The 25,524-nt window shown below is 46.0% G+C and overlaps 1 long non-coding RNA gene across 1 annotated transcript; it reads right to left on the bottom strand.

Annotated features, from left to right (window-relative positions):
- Positions 1 to 1,427: 1,427 nt before the first annotated feature.
- LOC142832494 (uncharacterized) lies at positions 1,428 to 6,645 on the bottom strand. The gene is made up of 3 exons (XR_012907235.1): positions 6,539 to 6,645; positions 5,198 to 5,273; positions 1,428 to 3,085 (listed from the first exon to the last, which is right to left on the bottom strand). It is a non-coding gene; the product is annotated as an uncharacterized LOC142832494 (long non-coding RNA).
- Between the last annotated feature and the right edge of the window lie 18,879 nt (positions 6,646 to 25,524).

The raw sequence follows: 25,524 nt of genomic DNA, 5'->3' as shown, positions 1-25,524 counted from the left end.
CCTGGCCATCCTAGAACTCACTCTGTAGACCAGGCTGGGCTCAAACTCACAGAGAACCTCCAGCCTCTGCCTCCCAAGTTGCTGGGATTAAAGGGTGCCACCACCACCCTACTGCAAGTACAAAATCCTAACCTTGTCTCCCTGTTCCTATTGTTGCCTTGGCTTTGCAGGATGAGTTCCAGTCCCTCTGTCCTTCCAGTGGTTCCCACACAGAAGGTTCAACGCACTTCAGCTCAACCCAATCGAGAAATTATTATACTGCCCTCCAGACAAAAACTAGAAAAACAAACAAACAGAAAAAAGAATTCAAACGAAAGCAACAAATTTCATGTTAGAAACCTCTGCATGGGGGGCTGGAGAGATGGCTCAGAGGTTAAGAGCATTGCCTGCTCTTCCAAAGGTCCAGAGTTCAATTCCCAGCAACCACATGGTGGCTCACAACCGTCTGTAATGGAGTCTGGTGCCCTCTTCTGGCCTTCAGGCACACATGCAGACAGAATAACTAAGTAAATATTAGAAAGGAAAAAAAAGAAACCTCTGCATGAATTGCTGGCACTGTTTCCTGCGCGAGGGGCGCTCTAGCTGAAGCCGACTGCTGGGTATCTGACCGGGACATTGACGTTAGGAAACCTTAGCAGGACCCCAGCGAGCTTTGAGCTTGGTCCCTCCACTTAGAGGTGACAGAGGCAGAATGGATTGGGGGGGGGGGGCACGGAGAAGGAAAGGGGACCCCAAGCCCAGACTGTTCTATGATCCCACTGCTTTCTGTCTCTACTGAAAAATCAGTGACTTCAAACTCTAGGTTCACGTTTAACTCAAAAACAGCGTTTTTTTCACCTTATGAAAAAAGCACTTAGAGGGGCCGGCTACCTTCAAGTTTCATTTGTTTTTATCATACAGCTCGCGTGTGCTACCATTTCAGAGAATGTTATAAATGTTATAAATGACTCATTCTTATTTCATTATTCAATGCGTTTAATATGCTTTATTCAACTACATTCATCCACATTTAGCTCTTGGCTGACAGAATGAGAGACATTAGGACTGTCCAGAACTCAGTAAATATTTATTCCTTTCAAATTATAGTAATGTTTCTCTGTGAAACAGCCGGCTGTCGTATTTATGGTAGGAAGAAAGGACGCCGCCGTCGTGCTCACGGTTTTCCCTAACAGGGAAGACTCTATCAATAAACTACGGAGCTTGCTTAAGTACTTTCAAAGGAGCGGCACATAATTTGTTGTTATGGCGCCCCCTAGTGAAATTTTTCATTATTGCCTCGAACACACTCTAGATTTGTTTAACTGTTTTTTTCTAGTTTATTTAAAAAAAAAAACAACTTTATAAATTTTACATACCAATCCCAGTTCCCACTCCCCTCCCCTCCTTCCATTCCCTCCACCTTTCCCCCGACCCCACGTCCCATCCACTCCTCAGAGAGGGTAAGGCACATTGCTTTGAGGAAGGACCAAGGCCCTCCCTACTATATCTAACTACATGAGCAAAGTGTCCATCCAAAGAAATAGGTGTAGAAAATAGCTCGATTCTGGAAATAACCGGGCCAGCTTAAAGATAAACAATTATATTTTTAATTGTAATAAGGGGAAACCCACGCCACAAGAATGGGAAGTCCGAGTTCCTCTGTATCCGGCAGGAGTCACCCAGAGAGAGGTCGTCCCGTGTTTCTTCCCTGGGCTCCAGGTAGCCACGCCTTAACTAGATGTGATTGGTTAACAGAGCTTCCCCATCAAATAGGTTCCAAAAAGCCAGAACAGCAGGTATAAAACTGCCAGTGGCCCCACAGTCTGCCCAAAGGGCCTAGTTTGGTCCTAAGATGGTTCCTTCCTTGTCTGTCCAGAGTTGGTGAGCTCCTATTAGCTCAGGTGAGCTGTTTCAGGGGGTGTCCCAATCATGGTCTTGACCTCTTTGCTCATATTCTCATCCTTTCCACTCTTCGACTAGACTTTGGGATTTGTTTGTTTTAATAGTTGGTTTGTTACTTGGAGTTTTTCTTTTTCTAGAGCTAGGCAGGATGGCACATACTCATAACCCAAGCACTTGGGAGGCTGAGATGGGGGATTGCCTCAGGCTTTGGTCCAGCCTGGGATACATATCAAGACCTGTTTCAAGACACTAAAAGAAAATTCTTTTCCTGCCTGTAAACAAAAGGTATGCCTCCAAATGCTTTTTTAAGTTTCACACGTGGTCACAAAACTCAGCAGTACAAGTACAGTTCCTTTCTTCTTGAAAAGAAGTGCCCAGGCTTTCTTCTGCTCCGAACAAGAAAAATGAAAACAGCGGCAGAGACTCCAGCGAGTAGAGTTGGCGATAGGAATGGCGGTGTGTGGAGACATGATCTCAGGTGGATTCTTCCTCAGCACTCACACAGGTCATTTACATAATCTTTGGGTTACTTTGTCATGCACCGCACCCCCGTGTCTGCGCTCTGTGCGCTGGCACCCAGTTCGCGAGCTTCAGGCAAGGGGCTGGAGGTTAAAATACACAGACACACACAGACAGAGAGACAGCGACACGGGTCATCCTTGAATTCCCCCAAGAATGCCCCCTTTATTGTGTTCAGGGGCGGATTATATAGAGATAGCCACGCCCCAGCCAAACCCACCAGAAACCACTCTCCTGCCATCAGGAACTCCTGAAGGTCTCGTGCTCAGAGCAGCTGTAGGCACTCAGGTCAGGGGATTACAAAAAATTCAGAATCTGGGTCTCACTGCTCCCAACATTACTTTATACTGTGCCAATACTAATCACACGGAAAGCACACCAGCGAGCAAGGGGAAGCCGAAATGTGAACCCAGGTCGCCCGATCCAGGCCTCAAGCCACAGGATTAGTTATGAGTTGACATAGTCACTGGATTAGTTATGTCTCAAGCCCAGTTTTTTCCAGAAGAGCAAACCTGTTTGCTAAATGATTGCTTGGCTTATCCATTCTCCTTTGCTGACGTCACAGACAGGCCCAGCATTGTCCTGCTCCAGGATTTCAGTTCTATTTCCTACGCTCTGCAGCGGCCACTCAGGAGGAAGTGGTCACTAAGCCCAGAGCCACAAGTGTCAGCTTCTCCTGGCAGAGCTGGGAAAATGAGAACATTCATACAACAACAATGAAGCATAGGAAAGTGAGACGTTCATGAGTTCACACACTGGAAAGATGGATGGTAGATTTAGAGTATACACACACACACACACCCTTCAGTGGTTTGGATGAGAAATGTCCTCCAGCTGCTCATGAACTTGAACGCTTGCTCCCTTGTTGGTGACAATGTTTGGGAAGGTTGTGGAACCTTTGGAAGGTGGATCCTCGTAGTGGTTTTTCAACTGTATTTTAGTAAATAAAGACTGCCTGAAGATCTGAGAGTAAAACAGTCCCTGCTGTTCAGCCTTACAGACCAGATTATGATAACACACGACCTTATTCTCAGTAGCCATAATGACACACAACTTTAACCCCAGTAGCCGCACTAGTTGCCATAGAAACTGAGTGGTGCATGCCTTTAATGATGGTGGTGCATGCCTTTAATCCCAGCCCTAGGGAGGATTATAAAATAGGAGGAGACAGCTCTTAGATACAGTCTCATCTGAGCTTCCGGGAGGCAGGATCACCATTTCAGACTGAGGTTGAGGTGAGAGCTGGTGGCTGGCTGTTTTACTTTTTGGACCTTCAGGTAGAACCTCAGTTTCTGACCCTGAGCTTTTATTAATCGTGCTTCAGACCCTGGTTGGAGAAAGTATATCCTTGGGAGTGGGCTGTGAGGATTTAAAACTTCACCCCTATTGTATGAGGTTTCCATCCTGCCCGGTCCCATAATAATCACACAGAAACTGTATTAATTAAATCACTGCTTGGCCAATCAACTGATGGGTTGATCACTGTCTAGGGATTAGCGAGGCACAATAAGGAAGCTGCAGTCGCCAGGGAGCAATTCCTGCTCTGGTACAGATGTTGTCCATCCAGCTTGTCCTAGAATCGGAGGTGACCGACCATAGGAGAAAATGAATCCCAGAAGAGAGAGTTACAGCATGTAACTTTTCTCCCGCCTTTAGTAACCCACTAGGCATCAACAGGCCTGGGTGAAGTGTAGGTGAACACCTTTATCACTGAAATAAGATTTCACATCGACTTTATAAAATTTCCTTAACAAGGCCTAACTATTTTCAACAAATACGAGGCTCTCTGTTCCTAATGGTTCTGGGAATTGTAAGGCCAAATCCTCTAAGAACCACGTGAATATAATGGTGTACCTAAGAAGTTCCGGGGAGGTGTAAGGTGACAGCCCCCCCATAACTTCCCCCTTCCACTCATCTTGGACCATGGAGCCCTGTGGGAGGAGCAACATGGCCATTCAGACAGCGTCCACAATCGGCGCATGCGCTTCACCTGGACCACTGGAGTCTATAGAACAGCTCTCAAACTAGGGAGTCAAACTGGTCTTCTGGTATTTATTGTTGTAACTTAACACAGCTTGCAAGGGGTGTGAATGAGACCTTCCACGTGGTGATTAGCCGCTCACGGTCCAGAACATCACAGAGAAGGCAAGAGAAGTGGAAGAAGGGAGAAAGAACAACAGCAAAACCAGTTCAGGAAGTAAACGTATTTCTCCACTTGGCAGGGATTGCCAGGATCCTTGACCGACATGTGGCATCATTTCTGCACTCCCTACCCCAACACGTGGTATAATGGTTTCCCTCGGGGGCACCCACAGAATGGACTATTAAACCATCATTTTCATTTGCCTTATTTGGAATCCTTTCTTCCTACGTGTAGGGCCATTGTATTTATCTGTCCATGAACTCTCCAGTTTTGAACTGTTCCCCGTGTTTCCGGTGTAAGCTACTCTGACTTCACAAGTCATGCGGTGGGAGGCGTTACAGCAAACAAAACAGAGCACACCCAATGCCGTGGCTCCTTGCCCTTCTGAGTGCAAGAGGAACCAACAGACCTCACGGCCTGGCCTTTCCTCCACTTGAGGAGTCTGTTTCCCGGCCCACACTCATGACAGGAAGTAGATGGCAAACCAGTCACGTTACCCTCTTGACCAACAACAGGGACCCAGACATTCAGCTGGCCACCCCAGCACTAACTGTACCCGTGCCCATTAGTCCGTTGTACCCCTCTTCCTGGTAGTGGATATCTGTCCAGGCTGCCGCAAGGCCCAATAACCAGAGCATCGCAGTTAATACGCACCCACTGCCACAGCCTCAGGTTTCTGGAAATCAACCGATTCGCTTTTTCCTCTGCTGAGAGCGGTGTCAGGAAGCTTCTGGTCAGAGAAAAAGGAAAAACAGTGTGCTGGTTACTTTTATCTGACGACTTAGCCAGGGCATAGCACTCAGATGTATTCTCAAACAGTATGTATGCTTTTATTTTTTAATGTATTTTTTGAATCTTTTCTTTCTGGAAGTATAACAGAAAAGTTATTTTAATTGTAGTACGTGTATGTGTGTATGTGCATGTGCACACACATGTACATTGTGTGCTAAGGTCCTTGTTATTTATGTGTGTACACTATGTGTGTGCTCACACTTGCTACAATGCATTGTGGAGGTCAGAGGACAACCGCAAGAGTCAGCTCTCTCTCCTACCTTTAGGGTCCTGTGGGTCCAACGCAGCCCGGCAGGCTTGCTGTCAAGTGTTTTAGTCACTAAAGCCATCTTACTAGCCTGCTGTCTTCCTTTTGGAGTCAGGGACCCTCACGGGACCTGGAGTTTGGCATTTTGAAAAGACTGGTGGGCCAGTAAGTGCCCTGCCCTTCATCCTTTGCATCTTGCCTGTCTCCTCTCCGTTTCACCAGAGTTACAGACAGAGGCCCCACCCTGTTTTTACGGATGCTGGAGATCTGAATTCAAGGTGTCATCTTTGTGGGGCGGGTACTTTACCTGTTGAGCATGACCCCAACCCCTATGGAGGTGGTGTTTTGTTTTGTTTTTGTAAAATCATTTGAATTTTCTATAAAACAAAAAATGGTCTGTGCCTGGGGGCTATAGGAAATCCAGGCAGATTTCAGTCTTTTAGGGGGCTGAAAAGGGTCTGTTCTCAGACAAAATCCCCAAGTGTCCCTCAAGCAGGGGCAGAGATTGGATAGTCAGGAACCTTCACTGTCCAGGGATGGAGCCTGGGGCATCTCTGACCACAGCCCTAGATTAGCACATTGCTGTCTAGGACGAAAGGGAAGAAAACCCCGGAGTCCAGGGCACTGACCCGACTGGTGCTAGCAGCTCCTGATGTAGGAGGTGGCTGCGGATTGGCACAGGCTGCTGCAGGTCAGCACGCCACATATGAAGAACATGTCCAAGCATAGGTCAAATCACAGAACCTCCCCGTGGGTACGGACCTCTTTGAGAAGCTGTTTGCAAGGTTTGTGGATGCAGTAGAGGTGGCTGCACCAACACTGCTCCTGGCAGCAGTCAAGAGGCCCAGGTTCCCTGACTCTACAGTTTCTTTTCTGGGGTGGAGGCTGGGATGCCTTCCTGTGGGCTGAGGACTGCTCGTGGGGTGCGTGTCGGGGGTGGGGCTCGGAGGACTCACCTCTGGACAATCACAGTAGCCGTGGCTATCCATCTGGTCACTGTAGGCATTGTACTGGATAGGGTGTAAGATCTGGGGCAGAGAAACCACAGCCTTAAGGCAGCAAAAGGCAGGCAACTCTCACAGCCAGAGTGAGGAAGCTTCTGTGGTCACGTGATAGTGTAGAAAATTGCTTGTCAGCCTCCCTGTATGGAACCTGCTGGTCAGTGGTTCTCAACCTTCCTAAAGTTGTGACGTTTAAATACAGTTCCTCATGTTGTGGTGACCCCCAACCCTAAAATTGTTTTCACTGCTACTTCATAACTGCAGTGTTGCTACCGTTGTGAGTCATAATGTAAATATCTGATATGCAGGATATCTGATGCGCGACACCCAAAGGGTTGGCAACCTAGAGTCTGAAGCAGCCGGCCTGACGATCCGGTGATGCAGTCAGAGGACACAGGCTGAGGACTGGTTCCCCTTTTGAGGATTCGGTAGAGGTAAAAGGTCTCTCTAGTGGCCACACTGCTTCTCTGATCTCTCAGCTTTCATCCCCTAATATCTGACTCTGGGTTTTTATTATTAATACCAGTTAGAATTCGTGCTATACAGGTGGGCCTCCTTTAGTTAGTTGACGGATTTAATAGGAAAAGGCTGGCTTCCAAAGACGAAACAGTTCTGCCCATAAACGGCTTTGGAATCTGTACTGAGTCAGCAAATCTACCCTGGCAGATTTTAGAATTTGGGGTCTCTGTTGCAAGTGCATGGGTAATGCCTTAAAAGCTCCCCCTCCGTATACACAGATAACATACTGGCCCGCACCCTACTGCCTCTGTTTCTCTTCCTCTGAAGAACCCTAACAGCGGTGGGAGCACCAATGAATGGTCCGCTTGGAGGTGGTAGCCATGTGTGAGGAGGGAAAGAACGGGTCCTAGAGAGGGAAGCAGCTCATATGGCTTCCTGAGACAGGCAGCGCCAAGATGTCAGACCAGCTCCAGGACCCTCTGGCTGTGACACCACATGTCTCTCCATCCAGGCCCAACCAGAGACAAGATGGGGAAACCTAGACACCTCCTGACACAGTTGGCTTTGTTCCTTGAAATTAGTTTCTGTCTCCATCCCCTCAAAGGTAAATAAATACACGTGCAGGCTGGACAGCTGCAGGTCACACGGGAGATGATGAGCAAAGTCACCTGAGAAAGGGAGAACGAGAAAAGGACCTGGGGAGTTCAGCATGGAAACAGTGCTGCAGGAAACTGAGGGCGGGGCATAGACTATGCTCATCTGAGCTGTGTATACTGGTAGCTTCCTGCTGATTCAATTTAGTTGGACGTATAACACAATGTATTTTCTTTTTTTTTTTTTTTAAAAAAAGATGTATTGATTATGTATAGTGTTCTGCCTGCATGTATGCCTACAGGCCAGAAGAGGGCACCAGATCTCATTACAGATGGTTGTGAGCCACACCATGTGACTGCTGGGAAATGACCTCTGGAAGAACAGTCAAATGTTCATAACCTCTGAGTCATCTCTCCAGCCCCGCAACTGTATTTTCTTATTGGCCTCTTCTGGATTCATTTCTTCACAAGTTGTACTTGTGGAACTGGGCCTTGAGGGAGGGCAGACTCACTTGTCTGCGGAGCTTGCCCTTTCCCCAGCAGGAACGCACTTGAAGATTTCCTAGAAAAGGATCATGGAGGATGCATGACTGGGCCAGGACTGATGAAGACAGGGTGAATAGTTAGTTTCACAGATGCCACGTTGGTTTCTCTGGATGGAATAGGAGCTGGTGTTGCAGGAGATAAGGGACCACTCATTGGTTGGCTGCAGGTGATAAAGGACCACTCATTGGTTGGTTGCAGGAGATAAAGGACCACTCATTGGTTGGCTGCAGGAGATAAGGGACCACTCATTGGTTGGTTGCAGGAGATAAGGGACCACTCTTGGTTGGTTGGTCTCCTGCAGGGAGTCTGTGACCATCAGTGCAGATGTGATTATGAAAAGGAGTACTGTTGATAACTGTACCAATCCCAGGAACGGGGCATCATCAGGGCATCTTGAAGGCTGCCTAACACAGGAACCATTCTGTTTGTTTGCTTTTTCTTGAAAAGATTTTTTAAAATCTTAATTGAAAATAGATTCTTCTTTCATATAACACAGCCCAACCACAATTTCTCCTTCCTCCACTCCTCCCAATTTCCCTTCCCTACCTCCCCCACCCCATCGACTCCCCCTTCATTCGTCCTTGGAAAAGAGCAGGTCCCCAAGAGCCAAACAGGACCAAACAAGATACAGTAAGACAAGGCAAAAGCCCTCATATTGAAGCTGGATGAGCCAACCCAATAGGAGGAAAAAAGACCTAAAAACAAACAAAGGGTCACAGATCCACCTGCTCCCACTTCTAGGAGTCCCACCCCCCTCAAAAAAACAAGCTAAAAACACAGTAAAGAGTTAATAAATAATTGATATTGGGTTCCAGACACAGCCTTGCATAGTAGACTGATGGATTTTGCAGGGTGTTATACTTTTAAAGTTAAGGTTTCAGAAAGGATTTCCTCATTGCATGGAAAGAAATTGTCTCTGACAGTCATGAATCATGCTGGAAGAACATAGAAAACGACATCTGGGGATTCAGACATGAGGAAAAAGAAGTGCTACTGAATAGGAGCCCGGAGACCATCTAGTGCTGGGCCAAGCCTTGAGCAGCAGGTTTGCAGCACCTAGGCAGCCAGGTGAGAGGAGAGTACAAAGTCCAGCTTCCTCATCTGGAGTTCATGTGCTTCCTATGCATGTGGGAAGGGTAAACTTCCTACACTCTGTGGCCTTGGGGTCGCAACAGGAAAAAAAAAACAATACGAAACGGACACAATACACAAGCTGACTTACTTAGAATGTTGCTTTAAAGTAGAGACAGAGTTGAACTTATATGTATATGACTATAGAGTTTGTGGATGAATGTTTTTTTCCTGCATGTGTGTCAGTGAGTACCACCTGTGTGCCTGGTGCCCATGGAGGCCAGAAGAGGGTATTGGATCCCCTAGAACTGGAGTTATAGATGGTTGCGAGCCACCAGGAGGTGGATACTGGGATGTGAACCCAAGGAGAGCAGCCAGTGCTCCTAACTGATGAACCATCTCTTCAGCTATGACCCTTTATAAAAGAGAACAGGTTTCTTTCAGCTCATAGTTTCAGTCCATCACGGCAGGAAAGGCATGGCAGGGTCCACAGCGGGAGCATACGGTGGAAGTCCTGACATGGAAGCTGGACCAGGACAAATAAACGCTTTGTTTTCAAATGCTGCTTCTTATTACGTCATACACCATCACAGATATTCAAAGGGCAAACAAGGTCCTTCCTTACCTGCACCCCCTTTTAAAGATTCATTTTATTATTTTGAATTATGTGCATGTGTGTGTCTGTGTGGGGGTATACCACAGGAGTGCAGGTGTCTGTGGAGGTCAAAGGTGCTAGATACCTTGGAAGCTGGAGTAACAGGTAGTTATGCAGCTCCTAACATGGGTCCTGGGAACTGAATTCAGGTCCTCTACAAGACCAATACATGTTCTTACTGCTGAGCCGTCTTTCTATGTTTTATCTCCCTTTCAACTCTTTCTTTCCTTCTCCCCTTGCCTCCCTCCCTCCTTTTCTTCCTTCCTTCCTTGTGTCTGACATCGTGTACCTGTGGAGGTGGTCATGGGAAAACTCATGCAATGTGGACCTGGGGACTTTTTTCCCCTAAATCTGGTATCTATTCTGCTGTAGAGACCTGAGCAGATATCTTACTGAGGTCCCTCACGGGGAGTGAAGGCTTAAAGAAGAGGGTTAATATTCGGCCAGAGAATCAAGGCCAGTGTGAGCCTCTACCAAAGGAGCCTAAGAAAGCACCAGGAAATGTCGTGGGCGTCAGAGAAGAGGCTCCACTGAGCAGTCAGGAGGATTTGTGTTCATTCCTGGATGGAGCGGTGCTCTCTCGGGTCTGTCTTTGCATATTTCCCACCCAAGCTTGTATGCAAAAACGAGGTTTAAAAGATTGTAAATTTCATTGTATTTCTTTTTAGTATAAGTGCATGCGATATGACTAGCTACTGATTTTAATTTCAAATAATGATTTAAATTTTAGTGCACGCAAGTGCACGCCTGTCACAGCATGCACGTGAGGTCAGAGGACAGCTTTGTGGAGGCAGTTCTCACATTTCACCTTTATGTGGCAATCCAACCCAGGTTGCCAGTCTTCCCAGCAAGCACCTTGCCCACGGAGCCATTCTGTTAGCCCCGAATGATTTTCAAAGTGAGTTCTCGCACTGAGGGTGTAGCTCTGGGGTAGGACCACTTACCTCTCGTGCATTAAACCCTGGTAGAATCTCAAGCCCTACAGGGAACCAAAAAAGGAGGTGGTGGGGGACACTTCCAATTAGAGTGTGATTTATTTTCAACTCCAGTATTCTGAAAGAGACAAACAGAGCTAAGGCGACAATAAAAACATTCGTGATGTGGCAGTTAATATTCTACTTGTTATTAAAATGACTCCTGTCGCTACACGTTTGTCACAAGCTGGAGTGGGCACCGTGGAAGTCATGCCATCCAATGCAAATCAAGGACTTTGGGTGGGAGCCATGTGCCACCCCAGGCTGATCTGCTGCAGCAAATGTGCAGAGGTCGTCTTCACAGCTGAGACTGCACGTGTGGGCGGAGGACTCACAGTGGAGGAGGCTGCACTGTGTGGGGAGGACTCACAGTGGAGGAGGCTGCACTGTGTGGGGAGGACTCACAGTGGAGGAGGCTGCACTGTGTGGGGAGGACTCACAGTGGAGGAGGCTGCACTGTGTGGGGAGGACTCACAGTGGAGGAGGCTGCACTGTGTGGGGAGGACTCACAGTGGAGGAGGCTGCACTGTGTGGGGAGGACTCACAGTGGAGGAGGCTGCACTGTGTGGGGAGGACTCACAGTGGAGGAGGCTGCACTGTGTGTGGAGGACTCACAGTGGAGGAGGCTGCACTGTGTGGGGAGGACTCACTGTGGAGGAGGCTGCACTGTGTGGGGAGGACTCACTGTGGAGGAGGCTGCACTGTGTGGGGAGGACTCACTGTGGAGGAGGCTGCACTGTGTGGGGAGGACTCACTGTGGAGGAGGCTGCACTGTGTGGGGAGGACTCACAGTGGAGGAGGCTGCACTGTGTGTGGAGGACTCACAGTGGAGGAGGCTGCACTGTGTGGGGAGGACTCACAGTAGAGGAGGCTGCACTGTGTGTGGAGGACTCACAGTGGAGGAGGCTGCACGTGTCTGGGGAGGACTCACAGTGGAGGAGGCTGCACTGTGTGGGGAGGAGGCTGCACGTGTCTGGGGAGGACTCACAGGGGAGGAGGCTGCACTTTGTGGGGAGGACTTACAGTGGAGGAGGCTGCATGTGTCTGGGGAGGACTCACAGGGGAGGACTCACAGTTGAGGGTGCACGTGTATGGGGAGGACTCATAGTTGAAGATACACGTGTGTGGGGAGGACTCAGTCAAAGCTGCTCGTGTGGGGAGGAGGGTGTGAGGACTCTGTATTCCCTGTTGTTTTGCTGTGAAGCTAAAGCTGGAATTAAAAAATAAGTTTCCATCAAGTGATTCCTCTTGTAAGAGATCTCTTGTGGAAAATATGAAAGTAGAAAGAAGAAAAGGACCCCATCCAGTCAGGCTTAACAATTATAGCCGTGTGGCCAATCTTGCCAAATCCCACACCTACTCACTTCCCTCCACCTCCTCCACCAGGTAATTTGAAAGCAAATCTGGTTTCTTATCTAACTATTCATCGTGTCGTGCTCATCGAAGATCTGAGAACCTTTAGACCTCAGCCTAGGCAGGGACTCGCTGTAGCAGGTCGTGATGGTGTCTCCATCTCCGCCACGGCACAGGAACAGCCAGAAGTGGAACCTGAGGATGGATGTGGTAGTGTGCTTCTGCTCCCTCACTTGGAAGTCTGAAAGAGGATGGCAGAAACTTGGAACGTGGCCTGAGCCTTTCTTTCTCTCACACACAGAAAAAAGTACTTTTCATTGTCCATTATCCACGCTAAACATGTCGATTGTCTAATATGAATTACTTTTCTGATTTGGCCTTTGTATTCCTTCTGGACATTTTGAGATCATTTCCCTAAATAAATCTACAATACCTCCAGTCTTTCCAAGCCTCCAAATTGAACTTTATCCACACATTCCTAACAGAATATTCTATAAACCTTGAGAAACATCAAGGCTCTGTATTGACACAATCGATAACTTTCAAAATTAGGAGAAGAAATAACAAAACATTAAAGATGGTATCTATGGCCTCTGAGCTGTAAGAAGCAAGGCCCACGCCTTCAGCATCGTATGTTCTCAAGTGCCAGGACGTCTTCTGGGCGGGGCTCTTCTGCACTAGTCAAGCAAGCTATTAACGAGGTGCAGCTTGAGCAACCACCCAGGAATGCTGAAGTCAGTGACCTGAGCTTGCAGGAGCCTGGCTAAGCAGCTCCATGCAATCTGCTTAGGCATGCTGACTGCTTCCCTTAATAAACAAAGGCTCGGCTAGATCCTTCTTGATAAATATTATTGGAGATCATATTGCAATAGATATGTTTAATACCATGTTTATCACCACCACTAGTAAGACTCTACTAAAACTATTTTTAAAAAGAATTCAAAAGACACAGTGTCAAAAAAAATAAGGACAGCAGGAGATGGAAAAACAGAAGAAAGAAAGATGAGAGGAAAGGACAGGGAAGGAGCACACAGTCCAGAGGCTGGGGGGAAGATGACTGCGGAGCCGGCAACGCTGAAACCCAACTGTTGTGGAGGAAAAGCCATTTAAAAATTTCCACAACCCCCAAGCACCTCTTTTGCTGTCCTCTGGATGTTTGGGAGCTCCTGGCATGTCTGCAGGTGAGATCAGAACTATGACTAACACTGGAGGACTGATTGACAGCTCATAGGAGAAGCAAACAGAATTGTAAGGAAATCCAGGTACGCTTGCACATTTTGTGAGACAAGTTGGAACCATTCGTTTCCTGCATTAACAGGCGGGGTTGCGTTGAACTGTGCAGTGGCATTGGGTACAGCACAAGGCGGTTGTATGAGCTGCTTCTGCACTGCCAAGATCGAACAGGAAAGGACCTGAGGGATGAAGGGTCTATTCTGTCCTACGGTTTTAGGAGCTTTAAGTTCACTGTAAAAGGGAAGGTGCCCAGAGTGGTATTCACAGCAGTGGGAGCGAGTGACAGAGAATTCTCACATCACCACAGCCCAGCAAGCTAATAAGTGGGCTCCTTTTCACCTAGCAGAGACTTGGGACAGGAGAACAGCTCAGTGCAAAGTGAAAGTCAGGTTTAGTGTAGGTATTACAGACTTCTCAGCAAGAAAGAGCCCATCCCAGAGCTGGAGAGACCAGCAACTCTAAGTAGGGGTCGGTTTTTAATTGAGTTTAGGTGATTCTTCCTCCTTTTTAAAAATTGGTCTAGAGAAGTCATTGAGCCCCTGAAGACAGCAGGGACTGAGTGTCTGTAATTACTGATCATCTAGGGTAAAAGTGGGCACCCCAATTTCCTCTGCTCTTCGTGGTACAATAGGTACAGAGAAAGCCATTGTATCTGAGGAAAAATGGGCTGTGCATCAGAGAATAGAACTTACTGCTAGGGATAAAGCCACAAAGAATAAAAAAGTACTGCCTATTGGTTAAAGCAAAAAGTCATTAGAAACCCCTCAAACTGGGACTTTTATGTCCCCCCTTTTCTCATCCTAAGGATCCATTGCCTGAAAGCAGAAGGAGGGACCAGGGCCAAGGGCCAGGCTATAAATTTAAGGCCCACTCCTTATAACCTGTGTCTACTCATCAGGTCCTTCTTGGAAAGGCTCTGCAGCCTCTCAAAATACTGTCCATCGTCTGCTGGGAAACGGGTGTTCAGAACAGGGCCTGGTGGGGGCGCAGACTCAAACCACTGGGAAAGGGACAGAAATGAAAGCAGCTATGAAAATCTCTGACCTCCGAATTCTTGGTTTTCACATCGGTACCCAGTCAGCTTCCAGGGTAGGGGAGGCCAAATACCAGGGACTTCTCGGGGAGAAGGTCTCCATGTGGTCAGGTAGTGACAAAGTCCACAGTGAGGGAGACTGACCAGGTACAAGGCTACCCATTTTGTCAGTGATAGCTCTCCTGCTTGCCCAGCTCCATCTGGGACTCGGACAAGCAGTAATCGTCTAAGGCAGTGTTCTCAAACTGGGTTCTGACTCTTCCAGGGTGAAAAGATCCTTTCACAGGGGTTGCCTAAGACCTTCAGAAAACACAGGAAAAGGCAGATATTTACACTGTGATTCATAACAGTAGCAAAATTACGGTTCTGAAGTAGCAGGAAAGTAACCACAACATGAGGAACTGTACCAAAGGGTGGCAGCGTTAGGAAGGTTGAAAACCCCTCAGTCTCTCTCCCCATCTCCTCCCGACTCTCTGCCTTTCCCTCTCCCTCTCTCTTCCTCCGTCCTTCATTGTTTTGTGCTGCCTTGTTTTGGAAGGAAATGGAGTTCTGCAGTTTCCCAGGCTAGTCTCAAACATATCTTTTAGCCCAGGCTGTTCTCATAGCGACCCTTCTGCCTTAGTCTCCCAAGTGTTGTATTACATCTCTGCACACCATGTCTGGCTTTGTTCCAGGATTTTAGGGCTTTGCTTTGTTTGTTTTTGTTGTTGCTGCTGTTGAGAAAGGGTCTCATATATCCCAGAACTCATTACAAAGCTGAGAATGGTGTTGAACTCCTGATCCTGCCTCTGCCCAGTTCTGAGACTGCAGGAAGGTACCGTCATGTCTGGTTTATGTTTCTGGGGAGTGAACCAACCTACCTTTGTGTAGGTAAGCAATCTACCTTCAGGGCTCTATCCCGGGCACCCAGGATTTCTTAAATTTCTAATAGGCATCCATAAACCCTTCTACTCTTTCAATAAGTCAGAAGAAATTCTGCAGTTCACAATTAATATTTATAACAAATATTGTTTAATAGAAATGGACATCTTGCCATATATGAAAATGTTGAAATAAAATAGCATACATATATTATAGTATGTATCTATAAAAACTGTGTGTGTATTTTTTTAGTTTATTTTTATTTTTTTATTTTTGGGTTTTTGAGACAAGGTTTCTTTGTGTGTAGCTCTGGCTTCTTGGAATTTGCTCTGTGGAGCAGGCTGGCTTCCAACTCACAGAGATCCACCTATCTCTGCCTCCCAAGTGTTAAGATTAAAGTTGGGCACCACCACCACCCAACTAAAATAGTATATTCTTGTACTGACTAGTTTTTATGTCAACTTGACACAAGCTGAAGTCATCATAGGGGAGGAACCTTAATTGATAAAATGCCTCCAAGTTGCTGGCCATTGATAGTGCACTCCTTTAATCCCAGCACTGGGGAGGTAGAGGCAGGTGGATCTCTGTGAGTTGGAAGACAGCATGGTCTACAGAGCGAGTTCCAGTTCAGTCAGAGAAACCCTGTCTCAAAAAACAAAACAAAACAAAACAAAACAAAAACCACTCCCCCCAAAAGAGCTATGAGGTTAAATGACAGAAAAAAATTCATAATACAGTGAATGGTATTCAAAACAAATAAAATTAAAAATATTTTTTTTAAATCTTTGATTTACTAAAATTAGCTAAATAGGTTTACAAATGATCAGCCTATCTGGGGAGTCAGATTGCCATAAAAGATCAAGAAATGGCGGGACAAGCCTATAATCCCATCACTGGGAAGGTAGAGGGATCGAGTTCAAGGACATCATCTGTGTCCCTCAAGATGGAGGCCAGCCTGAGCTGCATGTTACATCAGAAGGCACAAAGCCTTGGCCTAAGACTCTGGCCTAGACCCTGGTTTTGCTGGTTACCGGTTAAATCTTTGGCAATCTCTTACTCTTTCCTTCCTTGAAGTTCAGTCTGAATACATGTGAAATAATGGCAGGATCTCGTGGTGTATGAGGATTTTTTTTTAAATATTTATTTATTTATTATGTATACAATATTCTGTCTGTGTGTACATCTGCAGGCCAGAAGAGGGCACCAGATCTCATTACAGATGGTTGTGAGCCACCATGTGGTTGCTGGGAATTGAACTCTGGACCTTTGGAAGAGCAGGCAATGCTCTTAACCTCTGAGCCATCTCTCCAGCCCTGTATGAGGATTTTTAAGAACATACGGGAAACTCTCAGTAAGGCATATGGCCTATGATACGTTCTCAATAACCAGGGTACCACTTTATAACTGATACTCCCCTCTGACCATGCGGAGGGAAAGTCACTATTTCTGCTTTGGTGTGCAGGGTCTAGCGTTCAGCAGAAGTAGAGGAAGGATGGGATGCTACCTGTCCTTCTGCATCAACACTGCTGGAGAGAAGGACGGCACTTACACTCCAGGTCTCTGGACCCGAGCATTATGGAAAAGGGAACTTAGCTGGCACACCATTCTTCCATCTGCTCTTAGCTCCCCAAAGGTCTGGTAAATGTGCCATAAAAACAGACATCCCCAAGCACGGGTGGTAGCCGCTTGAGAAAGGAGGCATGTGCTATTGAACCAACCAGACTGAGGCTGTGTGAACCGAGCATCCTCTCAGGGTGGGTAGTGTGAGTGGGTGACCCAGGAACCAGGGACAAGCATGGAGTACACTGATCCTGTGAGACCCGCACAGCAGCTCTGGATGTGGTGCGGCCTCACTCTCTCGTTTTTAGAAGGGGGGGGGGGAATCCTGTGTGCAGTTCAGTCTCCCAAAGTTCTACTTGGGGAAATGATTATGAGATACTAAAAAGGGGTAAAAGGATTAAAGTATATGAATACACACACATTCACACTTTTTTAAAAAGTAAAATTACCAGAGGCTAGTTCCATGGGGGGTATAATTAACTTGTGGGCATTGGGCTATATGTTATTTTTGTAGTCGGTGTTCAATACCTTCCACTTTTTAAAAGTAAGACTTTTCTCACAAGAACCCAGAACCTGACAAAGAAAATAAACTCCTGAAAGCTCCTGTTAATAAGTTATCAACCAAAGTCCCATAACGTGCAGTTTATTTTTGGAAAAAAATGAAAATAATCCTAAGATCCGTGAGATGAACCAGCCTTAGGCTGCTACTCCTTTAATCCCCACCTATGGCTTCTTGGTCCTGGAGATTGTTTTTTTTTGGGGGGGGGGGGGACTCAGAGACTCAGGGAGCCAGAAAGAAAGTCAGGCTCCTACCATTCTTGTTTTGGGTTTTCTTCTCCACAGAAGCGGACTTCTGGATCCAGTCTTTCTGTGGACCTGAGAGGGTAGACTGTCAGGATCTACTCTTCCTCCTGGAATATCCATTTGGGCTGCAGGATTTCTCACAGCAGTGGAAGCTGCTGGGGGGGGGGGGGCGCGGCAGAAAAATGTGTTGCAGAAATTACCATCTTACCAGATACCTTTCCTCTTACTCAGTGGAGCCAGCGTGATTCCACAGTGACACCTGACTATGGACTGGCTAATCTCATCTCATTAGCAACTTCATGGGGATATAGCAGCAAGCCCCAAATGTTGTAAACAGAAAGTATTTGGTAGATTATGAATTTCACAGCAATATTATGTGGTCTATAGTGTTGTTTGTTTAGTTTTGCAGATGAGGAAATGGGCTTGTAGTGATTAAGTAGTTTGCTAGGAGTCAGATGTCTGGCAGGTAACAGAGCTATAATCAGAAACCAGGGCTGCCTGCGGGGGGGGGGGGGAGACCGGATTACAAGGCTTTACCACAGTCACCTGCTAGCAGCCAGCCACTCACAAAGCATGGCTGGTCGGGCCACGTCTTCCCACCAGTGGCTTTCCCAATGCCTTCCCTGCCTCTTCCACCACTGCCCTATTCCACACTGGCAATGATGACAGATGGGTATAGAACCACTGGGGCCTCTCCTGGTGTCTGGTGGGCCGAGACTGGGGAAAAATATCCTTAAAGTATGAGTTTAGGGCAGCATTTAAGATGAACCAAGAGGGGCTTACTCTGTAAAGGACACTGTAAATAAGCATTACTAAGAATGCAGAGATTGTACACATGTGTGTTTATGTGCCTCTGTGTGTGTGTGAGAGAGGGGGGGAGATGATGGTTTAATTTGAATTTCTTAATATTCAGTTTGGATTAAGTACATAAAATACACTCCTGTAAAGAACATTCCAGAATTGAGAAGTGAGAAATTATAGCATTGAAAGGACAAGATGAATTAAATTAATTATGAAATAGGAATTGCTTTATTAAAAAGAAAAAGTAGGATAAAACTCAAATAACTATAAATAAGTAGAAAAGCTACTTTTTTGTTATTGTTGTTTTTTTGAGACAGGGTTTTTCTGTGTAGTCCTGCCTATCCTGGAACTCACTCTGTAGACCAGGATGGCCTTTAGTCCCAGCACTCAGGAGGCAAAGGCAGGTGGATCTCTGAGTTTAAGGCCAGCCTGCTCTAAAAAATGAGTTCCATGACAGCCAGAGCTGTTACACAGTGAAACCTGTCTTGGGGGAAAAGAGGGGGGCGTTTAAATTTATTTGCTACAATTGCAAAAGTTCGATGACTTTAGGCTAAGAATTTTTACTGAAAAAAAATTACCTAAGAATTCTTAGTAGGAAGACACAGTGAATAAGTGATAAGTCAGTTTACTAGATTATCTTTCATGAGGTGTTTTATGCAAAGATGCCACACTAATAAGAACACTGCCACGGAAAGCTGAAATTAATCACGTCGCAGTGTTAATACTGATTGCCAACTTGACAGGATGGAGAACCGCGGGGAGACGAACCTCTGTGAGTGCTGGCTGTGTAATTTCACAGGCTCAGTTGAGGTGGGGAGACTGGTGCTAGTTACCTGTGGTGCTGTCCTAAGGGCTGGGATCCTGGACTGAATTAAAAGGAGGAAGTGAGCAGAGCAGCACTCACCTCTCCCGGCTTCCTGATGATGGATGCAGGGTGACCAGCTGCCTTGCGCTCCTGTCATGGTGCCTTCCTCTCCCTGATGAAGAGGGTCCTTGAAGTGTGAGCCCCAGCTAACTCTTCCTCCTTTAACTCCCTTTTGTCAGGCAACAACAAAAAACTAACACAGTATCTTCCTAAATTTTTCCTGGTTTTTAAAATACACACAGTCAAACATGAGCACTCTAGGACACACCTGTTGAATATTTTTACCAATATCTGTGATTTTGAAAATATGACTTCTTGCCAGATGTGGTAGCCCACACCTTTGATTCCAGAACTTTTGCAGACAGAGGCAGGTGGCTCTCTGTGAGTTCAAGGCCAACCTGGTCTACATAGCAAGTTCCAGGACAGCCAGGGCTACACAGAGAAACTTTCTCAAGGAAACCAAAAAATAAAATAAAACATGATTTATCTGTGAGATAGAGAATGAACTCCTCCAAATACATATTCATACACATTAAAAGCTAGTAGATGATTCTCCCCTCTTATTGATCAGTGTTGATTTTACACACAGGAAGTATATTGAGGATAAGGGCAGTTGCAAATGTTGTGTACTTCCTGAGGCTAGACAAGGCCTGATTTGTCCACGAGAAAGCTGGTGTACTCTAGATCACAGGAGACCCCTGAACCTTTGGAGGACACATTCTGAGTCCCTCCATGGATGGTGAACCTGACTAGAACAAGACCTACACATCCTCTGTTGTGCCCTAAAGACTTGTAGCATTGTTACAGAGTTCAGAGTAGTCCTCCCTGTTCTGTGTCTGGGAGCCTCCTTAGAGTATAGCGCCCCTGTTTGGGGATATTATTAAGTTAAAATAAAAAGAAAAGAGTTATTTAGACTAATGCACTCTTGTTTGTAATAGCCAGAACCTGGAAACAACCTAGATGCCCTTCAATGGAAGAATGGATGAAGAAAGTATGAAATATATACATATTAGAGTACTACTCAGCAGTAAAAAACAAGGACTTCTTGAACTTTGCATACAAATGGATGGAAATAGAAAACACTATCCTGAGTGAGGTAAGCCAGACCCAAAAAGAGGAACATGGAATGTACTCACTCATATTTGGTTTCTAGCCATAAATAAAGGACAGTGAGCCTATAATTCGCGATCCTAGAGAAGCTAAATAAGAAGGTGAATTCAAAGACAAACATATAGGCATCCTCCTGAATATTAACCTTCATCAGGCAATGAAAGGAGACAGAGACCCACATTGGAGCACCGGACTGAAATCTCAAGGTCCAAATCAGGAGCAGAAGGAGACGGAGCATGAGCAAGGAACTCAGGACCGCGAGGGGTGCACCCACACACTGAGACAATGGGGATATTCTATCGGGATCTCACCAAGGCAGCTGGCCTGGGTCTGAAAAAGCCTGGGATAAAACCGGACTTGCTGAACATAGCGGAAAATGAGGAGTACTGAGAACTCAAGAACAATGGCAATGGGTTTTTGATCCTACTGCACGTACTGGCTTTGGGGGAGCCTAGGCAGTTTGGATGCTCACCTTACTAGACCTGGATGGAGGTGGGGGGTCCTTGGACTTCCCACAGGTCAGGGAACCCTGATTGCTCTTCGAGCAGATGAGGGAGGGGGACTTGATCGGGGGAGAGGGAGGGAAATGGGAGGCGGTGGCGGGGAGGAGGCAGAAATCCTTAATAAATAAATAAATTTAAAAAAATAAACTAATGCACTGCCTTCCCACAGCAGTCAACCTGAAGAACAAGGCTGAGTGATGTGGGAGTCCCCTCTTGTGCTGTAAATACTATTAATGAATAAAGAAACTGCCTTGGCCTGTTGATAGGGCAGAGTTTAGGTAGGCAGGAAAGACAGAACTGAATGCTGGGAGAAAGAAGGGCAGAGCCAGAAAGACACCATGGATCCACCAGAGAGATGCTGGGAATTTTCCCCAATAAGCCACTGCCACGTGGTGATACACAGATTAATTAATATAAGAGTTGGCCAATAAGAAGCTAGAGCTGATGGGCCCAGCAGTGTTTTAATTAATATAGTTTCTGTGAGGTTATTTTGGTTCTGGGCAGTCGGGACGAACAAGCGGCCCCTCCTTGCAACAGCTGAGTACCCAACAGGTGGGTAGCATATACAGCTCAGACACGCTGGATAAAGGAGCAGTTGGTACTTTGGGTTGGACAGTGCAAGATCCACTCAGGAGGAGGCACAGTTAGAAACTTCCATGCTGTTTTTTCTTCTGGAATTTCCCATGTAATATTTTCAAGCTGGTAGCTGACACTGCAGAAATTGAATCCCCAGATAAAGTGGGGGTGGCTTCTGTGTAAAAGGGTTTCATTCTGCTCCTCCCCACAACCTTGAGGGAGTTATCCAACCTCTCCCTGGCTCACTTCTCTTCAAAGGGTGATAATTATTGAAGTACCTGGCAGTCGAGGGTGTTTTGAGGGCTAAAAGAATGGCATGTAAGGGCACTGGTAAGAGGATAGCACAAATAACTCTCAGCTTTTCATTTTCACAGAAGTGTCCAGAATGGGCTCAGGAAATACTTGATGTCTGAATAAATGAATGACAATTAGTTCTGCTTGTTCCCCCTGTGGGCTTATTAGTTGGGTATCCACCCTATGTAGACAAGTCTATGGTTCTGATATACAATAGATACTCTTGTTGTGTGGTGATATGTCTGTGTGCACACATGTACCTGCATACATACCTGTGGAGGCCGGAGGAGAACATCAGTTGTCCTGTTCTGTCGTTCTCTGTCTTATTGCTTTGAGACAATGTCTTTCATTGAACTTGAAGCTAGGCTTGAAGCTCCAGCATTTTTTTTGTCTCTGCCCCACGCCCAAACCCACAGTGTTGGGTTCTAGGCATGCAAGTCACACCCAGCTGCTTCTGTAGGAGCTGGGATCCAAGCCCAATTTCCCACTGAACCATCTCTCCAGTCCCTACAATGGGTACTTTTATCACACTTTATAAAAGTATTCAACCTATCAAAGTAAAAGAAGACTAAAATTAGGAATATTATACAACAGCATATGTGTTCACCTGTTTTCAATTGCAAGTATGTTTGTTTCTGATCAGATAGCTTTAATAATTTTATAGATAAGAAAAGGGTCCTGAAATTGATAGAGTACTCTAACTCATTAAAAAGCAAATACTTGAAAGGCAGCTGCAGAGGCAGGAGGATCCCTATGAGAAAGATGATAGACGATCAGGCTATTATATCAAGACTTAAACCAGACATTTAAGACTAAGAAGAGAACGGTTCAGGTGGGGGTTTTTAAATAACTATTCTTCTGATGTAAAGAAAAATAATAGAATTAATCCTAATTTTCAATTAAATAGATGTAGCCAGGTAACGCTCCAGTTCACCATGAAGCCAGGAAGCCTGACTCAATGACAACAGTCGGTCCTTTTGAGAACCCTTTAACAAAATCCCACATGCTAAGAACACTCACACACAACAACTGGTTTCTCAGTGCTGGAGACTGGGAACATGGGGATGATGGCTCACAATCAGGGCTTGTCTGCTGTGTCTGGTGGAAGGGTGAGGGACATGTCTTGAGACTCTTATGACAGCAGATAATCCTGTTCGTGAGGGTGCTGCCTCCATGACTAATCTCCTCCCAATCACATCCCGAGGGGTGTGAATTCCAGAGTGGAGGGGCCCAGTCTTCCGACCACAGTGAAGACAATCATCGCTCTGCTCAGCCTTAGCTACTGTAGTGGAAGACAGTTGAAGATGTGTCCCATTCCTTTATGTGGTGGAATATTTGTTTAAGGATGCAAAGATGAGCTGCACTTCTTTTATGCTGCTTTTGTTTAACTCTGTAAAGATGTGTCACTTTGACTGGTCTAACAACGAACTGAACAGCCAATAGCAAGGCAGGAGAAAGGATAGGCGGGGCCGGAGGGCAGAGAGAATAAATAGGAGGAGAACTCTAGACTGGAAAAATGAGGGAGGAATAAGGTTGCCAGAAAAGGAGAGGAGGACTCCAGGGGCAGCCACACAGCCACACAGCCAACTGTGGAGTAAGAAGGAAAGAGAGATATAGAATAAAGAAATGTAAAAAAAAGGCCCAGTGGCAAAACACAGTTAAAGAGAAATGGTTCAATTTAAGTTAGAAAAGCTGGCTAGAAACAAGTCAAACTAAATCTCCATATATTTATCTGGGAGTTGGGTGGTTGCCCCCCACCCCAAAAAAAAACCACTACAAGCTACATTTTCATACTGAGTTCTCTGGGGTGTGTGGAAATCCTGCCTCCACTGCCTAAAATATCAGAGTACTCTAAGCAGGGCTCAGACAGAGTTCCAGGTGAGTCAAACCCAGGGACAACGTGGGCTTGTTAGCCTGAACTAACTTGAACTGCCAAGAGTCAGAAACAGCTGATCTGAATTCATACTTTGGCTGAATTGTCAAGTAAAATACAGGGTACCCATTTAAAGTTCAATTCAGATAAACAGTGAAAATCTATTTTTATTTTTGTTATGTTACAAATACTGCACAGGACATGTTTTTACTACAACATTATTTATGGCTTATTCTAAACTTAAGTTGCTTTTATTTGCTGGCTAGCGTACGCTCCGGTCTTAATAGGCACACAGCTTTGCTTTTCATCTGTGCCTTCCCTGTTCACTCATGGGTGGGAAAAGGATGAAACAGTACTGCAGAAGGTGGCAGAAAATATTTCATATTCATTTCAACGTTGGCCAGGGAGAAGAAATGAAGACAAAATAATACCTCACAATTAATATTTTCAAGTTAGAGAAGTCAACTGCCATCTATCAGCCGAGGCGACGGAGTCTGCCACAGACTCCAGGTTCTCTGCTGTGGTTGAGGAGTGCCGGGTGATCTTGAGGAGGGAGTGGTCATTTCCTTAGATGGTGGACTGTGGACCGTTCAAATGGGGTTAGCACATGGCTCGCAGATGCTGGCCACTGGGTGTACTGGTATGCTGATAATACACTGGCTGAGAGTAAGTAGCACATGGAATTATCCTAAGTGACCATTAGTGATTAACACGTAAAGAAGATGGGGTTTATATATACAATGCTAGTCTGTCTTGGTGAAGAAGAAAATAGTGCCATTTGTTGCAACTTGAAACCACTTTGAGATTCCATTTCGCCCTAGTCAGAATGGCTGCCGTTAGGAAAACAGCAAGGAGTGAGGAGATAGGGAAAGAGGAACCGAGTTACTGCAGGTGGAGTATGAGCTCATGTGAGAACCAGTGCGGAGGCATCTCAAAAACTAAAATAGCACAGTCATGTGACCCAGCTATACCACTCCTGGGCATCCGCCCAGAGAATTCTATATCCTGCCCTAGAGACAGTTGTACATCCATGTTTATTGCTGCTCTTTTCACAACAGCAAAGAAATGGACTCCGCTGAGACGTCCATCAATACATGGATGAAGGAGAATGTGACCCATGAGCACCACGGACTTCTAGTCAGCTACAAAGGAATGTGAAATTTGCAAGAAAACGAGATGGAAAATATTATATTAAGCGAGGTAGCCCAGGCTCAGGAAGACAAACGCCATATGTTCTCATATGCAGATCCCAGCTTATAATTGTAAATTATATGTGTGTGGGTGGGAGGAGGGATGGGTAAAGACCAGGAAACTAGGAAGGGGCCCAGGAGACAGGGAAAAAGAGGCTTTGGGAGAGGTAGGGAAAACAGTAGAACACATGAGGTGACAGGTAAGTGTAGTGGCAATTCATTTGTACTTTAGTAAAAAAAGCTTGTCTGAAGGTCAGAGAGCAAAGCAGCCATCCACTGGCTCTTCCCTCGCCCTCAGTCCGAAATGGCGATCCTGCCTCCAGGAATCTCAGAATGAGACTGACCGAGAGCTGTCTCCTCCCATTTTATAATCCTCTCTAGTTCTGGGATTAAGGGTGTGCACCACGACTGCCTGGTTTCTATGGCAAACCGATGTGGCTGCTGGGATTAAAGGTGTGTGCCGTCACTGCCTGGTCTGTAAGGCTGATTAGTGCAGCTGTTTTACTCTCTGATCTTCAGGCAAGCTTTATTTATTAAAATACAACCACGACATAGGGCACCAAATTGTAAGTGGAAGCATAAATGTT

This window comes from Microtus pennsylvanicus, chromosome 12 (assembly GCF_037038515.1).
Source record: "Microtus pennsylvanicus isolate mMicPen1 chromosome 12, mMicPen1.hap1, whole genome shotgun sequence".
Classification (NCBI taxonomy): Eukaryota; Metazoa; Chordata; class Mammalia; order Rodentia; family Cricetidae; genus Microtus; species Microtus pennsylvanicus.
Note: the sequence above shows the minus strand (reverse complement) of the source record. Positions and strands in the feature narration are given on the sequence as shown.